Source organism: Triticum dicoccoides, chromosome 7B, assembly GCF_002162155.2.
Source record: "Triticum dicoccoides isolate Atlit2015 ecotype Zavitan chromosome 7B, WEW_v2.0, whole genome shotgun sequence".
In the NCBI taxonomy this organism is placed as follows: domain Eukaryota; kingdom Viridiplantae; phylum Streptophyta; class Magnoliopsida; order Poales; family Poaceae; genus Triticum; species Triticum dicoccoides.
Genome location: NC_041393.1, coordinates 192,321,715 through 192,331,400, shown reverse-complemented (window position 1 = coordinate 192,331,400; position 9,686 = coordinate 192,321,715).

Sequence of the window (9,686 nt, the reverse complement as noted above, 5' to 3'; positions counted from 1 at the left end):
GGAGAGGTACCCCACTATCTATCTTAGGGTTCAGGGTGTGGGGGCGGGGGGCCTAGAGGGCTGGCAGGGGCGGCGGTGGCGAGTTGTTTCGGGGCGGCGAGGCAGCGCTGGGGCCGGCGGTTCAGCCGGTGGTGGCTGGCGGCTCAGGGGGGTGCAGGTTGAATATGAACTGCAGGCCCTCCCTAAACTACATGTCAAGTGCCTCTCTGCTACCATTGCGTTCAGTTTCGCCAGTAGCATTCAGATTCCACAGTAAATTTCAGCTTCGACAGTTAAGTTCAGAGTGGTTTTTACCTCATCTGTTGTAGTCAGGTTGTTTTTGGTGATGTTAATTTTACATCCATTTTACATCATCTATTGGAGATGCTATTGGAATCCCACTTGAGATTGACGATGTATGTCTTGTGCTGCTTCAGCCTTGACGTCTTACGGCTCATCGGAGCTGCTCCAACAACAGAACGATCCATCACAACAGAGCAGTGCCCTGGACGCCGTCTACAGATTCCTCAAATCTTCCTCCACACCTCCGACAGCCACCTCTGCCTCAACTGCTTCAGCGACCAACCCAATGATGCTGAGGTCGACATGGCTACGGCAAAGAGGTTGTACACTTGTTGCATCACTTATTACTATACATTCACGTCGACCCATTAGGGCTATTTTGGTTCAATGAAAAAACATGCCAATAGGGAATTTTCCAATGGCACTCTACTATTCAATTATTCATGCATTTTGTTGAAAGGAATGAAGCAAAACATCCACCTGGACCTACTTTTCAAAATCCTATGCATGAAAACAAGACCAAGTGCATTAGTGCCAGAATAACATTCTAAATGTACACGCTTTCATATGGTTTCTCTTTTTTTTTGCCATGTTTCTTTGCATTCCCCTGCTCTTCCAATTCCTGTAAACCAAACACCCAAGTTGACAGAAATCCTATGTTTACAAATGCTCTGTTTACCATGTGCAGTTTCCTACCCTATTCTGGTGTTTTTCCTATCCCTGCGTTTTAAGAATCATGCAAGCCAAATGAGTCCTTACAGAATTACTTCAGTTACAGGTACGTGTCGAAGGGAACTTTGTGTGGTTTGTCCTGCTCCTGCCGCGATGTCGTCCACCTCACCTGAGCTGCTCCATCGACAGAAGCATCCAACAAACCAGACATCATGACTCCTGACTGTCTTTCCACACCTCAGATCTCCTTCCCTGCCGCCGGCACCCACCCCAATGGCATCACCATCATCGACTCAGCAGATGAACCTGAGGAGTACACGGGTCCACAAGAGAGGTCGCACTCTTTTGTTTCTGCTTATGTTATGCATTGCTTAAACTTACCTGCTACTTTATCGTCATGTTCAGCTCTTGGACTCCCAACTCAGGTCCAAATTAATGTTCAAACTTGAGTTCTAAATTAGTTGTGGGGCACATATCGAGGCAGCAATGAATAGTATGTCCGTCTAATATCTGGTTCACCTAGGGTATGCCTATGTTGTTCATCTTGGGTGGGAAACAAATAGTAAAGCAATCATCATCTGTCTTTTTATTAATTTAAAGCAATCATCAGCCTGCTATCATTATTTTTGGATCCATCCACTGGTTGTTACCATCACTCTAAATTTCTGCAAGCTCTCCTTACATAATCTCACCATATTTTTTCATATGCATGTCAGATATTGTACACAGTCATGCTGAACATGTAGAGAAAAAGAGAAGAGTTTTGCACGGCAATACAATGACATGCAGACATCGCTCCATGGTGGGTTCAATGGCAAACCCTCCCCACCCCTCTCCAGATTGTAATCCAGAGGAAGATATCTGTTCTGAGGCGGATTCAGACGCCGCTGACCACTCCTATTTATCCCCCCCAAGGTGTTTGTTCTACCTTGGCATGATGATGCTAGTCATATCATGCATATGTTGCCGTGCAGTGCCTACTTTTGACATCATATATGTCATCTGCTTAGTTTAGACATGTTTTGTAATGCCAGCTGTTTAGTTTCTATATCATATATGGGAATTATGCAGTCTCATGTCTTTTAGCCAGCCATAATATATGTGAAATGTGCAATGCCATCATGTTTAACCAGGCATCATATATTTGAATGATATCTTGCCCATCCTTTTCTTCATTAAATTTCCATTTGTCGACAATGTTTGTACATTAAACTACTCTTCCTGTGAATCAGCCATTTGGGTGGGAGATGGAAAAATCTGGAGTGAAAACAAGGCATTCAGAGCAGACAGTGCTACCTGTCGAAGCAGATCTCTTGTTGGGTCTCGATAGCTCCTCAGAGATGGATTCAGAGATAGATGACCAGTCCTATTCCCCTACTGAGGTGTATGCTCTAACTTAGCACAGTTATACTGCTCATATCATGCATATGGTGTCTTGCATTGCATAGTTTAGACATCATATACACAATATTCAACACGATGTTCTTAGTTCAGACATCATATCGAATGCCCTCTATTTAGCATATAAACCACATATGTGAATTAAATGATGTGATCCTAATTACTTAGATAACATGTAGGTGAATTATGTCATGCGATCCTGTTTAGTTATTCATCATATCTTTGAATTATGTTATGCTATGCTATCCAGTTTAGATAGACATCATATATGTGAAATTATGTCATGCTATCCGTTTTAGTTAAACAATATACATGTCAACTATTTCATGCCCTCTTTTTTCCATACTATCTATTGCATCTGTCTCTCATACAATGTCTGTACATTCAACTACGTTTCCTGTTTATCAGCCATTTGAATTGGAGCGGGTGATGCCAGTATCTAGCGGAATAAAAACATGGTCTTCAAATAAAATAGTGCTACCCCTTGGTGGAGATAGCACCCCGGTTGTAGATGCACAAGAACCAGCCCTACCACACATAACCCCAACTCTCGCAGATTGTACCCCTACTGCGATGGATAGAGAACCAGCTTCACCCAATCTAACCCCAACCCTAGCCGATAGTAACCCAGTTCCTGTTGACACAGCACCATCTCCACCACAGAGCTCCCAAACAAGAGCATTTAGTAGGGCAGCTCTAGTGCCCAAAGGGCCAGTACTATCACAGCGAACCCCAACTCCACTAGTTAGTACGCCTATTCCTGTGGAGGAAGCACAACCAGCCAGTCGTAGTTTAGCATATATCACATTTGATGTTGTTAAATTGTATGTGCGTATCTTCCCATCTTGGAAATATTATACTGAAGATGAAGGAAAATGCCAGTTGCAGGTGTTTGTCCAGGAGTTATGTGTAAGTAATGTTATTCATGGCAAATACTTTGCTTCGTCCCATACATCCTACCTCCATGATGGTTATAATACAATTTTTTTTTCCCATTTTCTCTATAGAGAAGGACCGATTTGGAAACTCAGGATGAGGTAACCTGTGCTAATACCTCTCCTATCTTCAAGAATGCTTGGTGGCAGTATCGGAATTACCTGAAGAAAACGTACTTCACCGGCAAAGAAACTCATCAAATTCCCTTACGTTCTCCTGAGACACATTTACTGGACGATGACTGGGAACGCCTTGTTCTGTACTGGTCCCGAACCAAGAATGTGGTAAGGTCTATGAGCTCATTTTCTATTTTTAAGTATTATATTCTTGCGTCTTACTGTACTCTGTTCATGTAGGACAAGTGCCTAAACCTGAAGAACAACTGTTCTAATTTAAGATCCCATTGCTATCACAGTTCAAAAAAGCGCTAGACATTAATTGTGCGTTTTGCCACCGCCTTGCAGTTTACTGACCAAAGCGCATGCTTATGCGCAGTTATGCACATATTAAGCGTAGTTATGCGCAATGCGTTTTGCCAACGCCTAGAGCCTAGGCACGCTTAAGCGCTCGCTTAGGCGCGCCTTTTTAAACTATGATTGCTTTGCTCTTGTATCAATGTATTTACTGATACAAACTTATTTTTAAATTGAAGGATCCAATCGAAACTCCAATGGCACATCAGGTATGTTCACGCATGTTTCTTTAACAGTTTTGCTCTTATCAATAGCTCTTTTGATTTCAATTTCAATTGTGTATACAGTTGACTTTCATATCATGCACATTACTAGCATCACAACAGAGCCAATAGTGTTGTTGTACATGTAGACCCGTGGTACCCATCTGAAATCTTGTTGTGCCGTGTAGTTTCCCACGCTTTGTATTCTTTCACTGTTGCTTTGTCTTGAACTGATATGATTTGAACCGTGTCTATTTTGATTTGGCAAGACAATGCAGTGACCATAGGACATAGATATATGTTTGTTTGATGCTTTTATTATGTACTAGTACTTGGCAATAGAAGACTTGGTAGTTTAATCCTGTCCACCTTACTAATGAACTGGTTCACCGGAATGAGTTTCATATACTAGTACGTGCTAAACTTTTTATGTGTATGCTTGTTTCTTCTTTTAGAATGCTGACAGAATATTGGGGAAGAGTGCCTTATTAAGCAATGGTAAAGGAAGTAATGCAGATAAGGTTCAGGATAGTGACACATCCTTGTTGGTCTCCAACAAAGCTGATAAAACAGCTAAGGAAGACTATCTTGAAGACAGCGAGACAACCCCAAAGTCCTGTCTTGGTTTAGTGTTCGAGTTACTGGCCACTACCGCTTGCACAAGCTATTCAAACTCACTGTCTGAATCAGTTCGGTTTCTTGAGTCTCAACTACAAGCTGAAAGACATCGATCAGCTATGTTGCGACAAGAAGCGGAAGGACTGCGGAAGTCCCTAGAGCATTCAGATGAATACTTTCTGGTGCAACAGCAAGCGTTGGAGGATTTTAGCACCAAACAAGACAAAGCTAATCAGCTTGCTAAGCTTATTGCCAGCATGGTGGATACCCAGGAGAACGTTTCTTGAGCTCTTCTGAAGTTGTTTCAATTATGCTCTTGTTTTGTTACCGCATTTATTTGCACTGGTGGCCAATTTTGATGGCGAGTGTATGTAATATGCTTCTTTGGTCCCTATATTTGCACTGGTGGCGAACTTTGATGCCCAGTGGATGTAATATGTGTAATAGCGGTAATAGGCTAGCCTTAATTGCTTGCTTATTTATTTCCTTATTGTCTTGTTTAGTTGTTTGCTTGTAGTCACTACAGTTCTTTTTCTGTGTTTTTCTAGTGGCCACAATAGCCTATTTTTGGTAACTAGGCCAAAATAATCATGGCAACGCACGGACTGTTGTAACCATGGGCCTCCTGCAGGCCGTATGATCCATGGGCCTCCGTTCGGCCGTAGGACCATTGGCCTTCTATACGGGCCGTAGGATCCATCGGCCTTCTATACGGGCCTTAGGGATCAATGGGCCTTCTACGGGCCATAGGGTCCATGGGCCTTCTACGGGTCGTACAATCCATGGGCCTTCTATGGGCCGTACTATCCATGGGCCTCATACGGGCCGTAGGATCCATGGGCCTTCTACGGGGTGTATCATCATTTTGCCAATCATGGGCCGTACTATTCGTGGACCATAACGGGCTGTTAATAGGCCGTATTTGATAACTCTATGAAAACAGCCCAACGAGTTTTTTTGACATGAAAACGGCCCAACGTATTAACGGTACGCAAACAGGCCGACTGTAACTACGGGCTGAATTTGGCCCACAAGCAGAAAATGACAGTAACGGGCCGTATGTAACCGAATGCTGCAAGTGAGCCCAAGAATCAATGGGCCCTGAGAAGGCCGAAAGATGACTTGGGCTGGAAACGGCCCAATGGAATAACGGGCCGTTAATGGGTATAAAGTGATACACTGTTCATTACGGGCCAGTTTCACCACGGGCCGTTAATGGGCCAAGAGTTACAAAGGTCCTCATATGGGCCGAAAGAAGTCATGGGCCACACATGGGCTGGAAGTTAAAACGGGCTGAATCATATTGACGGCCCAGATGACGCTATTGGGCCTAATTCGGATAGGGCGTAATGGGCCCTGGGTTAGCGGGGTGTAAATGGGCTATATCCGAACAGGCCGTTAACAGGCTTTCCCTGGGCTGGCCCGCCACCTTTTGACCAAGTCAAACGGGCCGGCCTTTTCACAGGAATGGGCCTCTGTAGGGCCGTGCCACGTGTCGCCATATCATAGGCGCCTTCGGTCCAATGAGCGGATGACATCTGTCCCAACGGTGAGCCGACACGTGTTTCCTCCAGCCAATGATGATTTTACAAGCGGAAATCCCCATTGGTCGGGGCTGTTAATGGGTTATCGGATCCAAAACCCGACCCGATAGCTTAACGGCGTTCCGTTACGGTGGATGCCACGTGTCGGTCACCCTTGACGAAAGCACTTCTGTGACGCGCGATTTATCGTCATGGAAGTGGACACTTCCGTGATGATAATTTTGGTAATGTCATGGAACACTTCTACGACAGCACAGGTATGACTATCTTGATTCTCTCATAAAATCGTCATGGATGTACATGCATGACAGAAAACGCGACCTACTGTGACAAACACGTATCATCACGGAAGTGTATTTTTTTGTAGTGAATGGCTTCACATATAAAGAGTATGATGAATAAAAGTTTTTGAGAGTTGACAAACATAGTTTTGGTCATCGTTGCAATTAATGGGAAGTAATAAAGAAAGAGAGGTTTACACATATAAATGTAATATCCTGGACATCTTTTGTACTTGTGAGCACTCATTAAAATATGACATGCTAAAAAGTTGATGTTGGACAAGGAAGACAACGTAATGAGTTATGTTTCCTTATATCCGAATACGTTATATTGTCATGGATCATGTAACATGTTGAGCTTGCCTTTCCCCCTCATGCTAGCCAAATTCTTTGCACCAAGTAGAGATACTACTTGTGCTTCCAAACATCCCTAAACCCAGTTTTGCCATGAGAGTCCACCATACCTACCTATGGATTGAGTAAGATCCTTCAAGTAAGTTGTGATTGGTGCAAGTAATAAAAATGCTCTCTAAATATGCATGATTTATTAGTGTGAAGAAAATAAGATTTATACGAGCTTGTGATATGGAAGAAATAAAAGCGATGGGTTGCATAATAAAGGTCCCTATCACAAGTGGCAATATAAAGTGACATTCTTTTGCATTAAGATTTTGTGCATCCAACCATAAAAGCGCATGACAACCTCTGCTTCCCTCTGCGAAGGGCCTATCTTTTATTTTTACCTTCTACCCTCATACAAGAATCATGGTGATCTTCACCTTTCCTTTTTACACTTTATCCTTTGGCAAGCACTATGTGTTGGAAAGATCCTGATATATATATCCACTTGGATGTAGGTTTTCATAAAGTATTATTGTTGACATTACCCTTGAGGTAGAAGGTTGGGAGGCAAAACTATAAGCCCTGATAACCCACAAGTGTAGGGGATAATTGTAGCCTCTTTCGATAAGTAAGAGTGTCGAACCCAATGAGGAGCTAAAGGTAGAACAAATATTCTCTCAAGTCCTATCTGTCACTGATACGACTCTACGCACACTTAGTGTTCGCTTTACCTAGAACAAGTATGAAACTAGAAGTACTTTGTAGGTGTTGTTGGATAGGTTTGCAAGAATATAAAGAACACGTAAATAAAAAGTAGGGGCTGTTTAGATAAAGATGCAATAAAGTAAATATAGCGAGTGTGGAAAAGTGGTGGTAGGAGTTGTGAAATTGTCCCTAAGCAATTGACTACTTTACTAAACCGGTAATCACTATTGCAATTCTATTTGAGGGAGAGGCATAAGCTAACATACTTTCTCTTCTTGGATCATATGCACTTATGATTGGAAATCTAGCAAGCATCCGCAACTACTAAAGATCATTAAGGTAAAATCCAACTATAGCATTAAAGTATCAAGTCCCCTTTATCCCATACGCAAACAACCTACTTACTCGGGTCTGTGCTTCTGTCACTCACGCCACCCACCATAAGCAAATCATAAACATAGTGCAAACCCTGCAGCGGGAATCCCTCACGCTTGCGCGACACGGAGGGCACAATAGGACAGCACCAATAATAAAAAATGCAACTCAAACCAATCATAGCAATTCATCAATCACCGATAGGACAATGAAAATCTACTCAGACATCATAGGATGGCAACACATCATTGGATAATAATATGAAGCATAAAGCACCATGTTCAAGTAGAGGGTACAGTGGGTTGCGGGAGAGTGGACCACTGAATATAGATGGGGTAAGGTGATGGAGATGTTGGTGAAGATGGCGAAGGTGTTGGTGAAGATCGCGGTGATGATGATGGCCCCCGGCAACGCTCCGGCGCCACCGGAAGCAAGGGGGAGAGAGCCCCCCTTCTTCTTATTCTTCCTTGACCTCCTCCCTAGATGGGAGAAGGGTTTCCCCAATGGTCCTTGGCTCTCATGGTGTGGGAGGGGCGAGAGCCCCTCCGAGATTGGATCTATCTCTCTGTCTCTCTGTGTTTCTGCGTTCCCAGATCCTTCCCCTTCACCGTTTCTTTTATATCCGGAGATCTGTAACTCCGATTGGGGTGAATCTTTCGCCCAGATATTTCTCATAAAATGAGATTTCTTGTGGAAAAAGAAGAGCGTCAACCGCCTTACGGGTGGCCCACGAGAGTGCCAAGCGCGCCCATGGGGTAGGGCGCGCCCCCTGTCTCGTGGCCACCTCGGGCACCGTTTCACGTTGATTCTTCCTCCGTAAAATCCCAAATATTCCAAAATAATTCTCCGTCCGTTTTTATCCCGTTTGGATTCCGTTTGATATTGGGTTTCTGCGAAACATAACACATGCAACAAACAGGAACTGACACTGGGCACTGGATCAATATGTTAGTCCCAAAAATAGTATAAAAAGTTCCCAAAAGTATATGAAAGTTGAAGAATATTGGCATGGAACAATCAAAAAGTATAGATACGACGGAGACGTATCAGCATCCTCAAGCTTAATTCTTGCTCGTCCTCGAGTAGGTAAATGATAAAAAAGATAATTTTTGATGTGGAATGCTACCTAGCATAATCTTGATCATATGTCTAATCATGGCATGAATATTGAGAGAAGAGTGATTCAAAGCAATAGTCTATCATTTGACATAAAAATGATAATACTTCGAGTGTACTAATAAAGCAATCATGTCTTTTCATAACAACAAGGCCAAAGCAAGCTTATCCCTACAAAATCATATAGTTTGGCCATGCTTCATTTTCGTCACACAAAATGCTCCCATCATGCACAACCCCGATGACAAGCCGAGCAATTGGTTCATACTTTTTAACACGCTTCAGCTTTTCAACCCTCACGCAATACATGAGCGCAAGCCATGGATATAGCACTATAGGTGGAATAGAATATGATGGTGGAGGTTTATATGGAGAAGACAAAAAAGGGAGAAAGTCTCACATCAACACGGCTAATCAACGGGCTATGGAGATGCCCATCAATTGATGTCAATGCGAGGAGTAGGGATTGCCATGCAATGGATGCACTAAGAGCTGTAAGTGTATGAAAGCTCAAACTGAAAACTAAGTGGGTGTGCATTCAACTTGCTTGCTCATGAAGACCTAGGGCATTTGAGGAAGCCCATCATTGGAATATACAAGCCAAGTTCTATAATGAAAAATTGCCACTAGTATATGAAAGTGACAATATAGGAGACTCTCTATATGAAGAACATGGTGCTACTTTGAAGCACAAGTGTGGAAAAAGGATAGTAACATTGCCCCTTTTCTTTTCGTTTT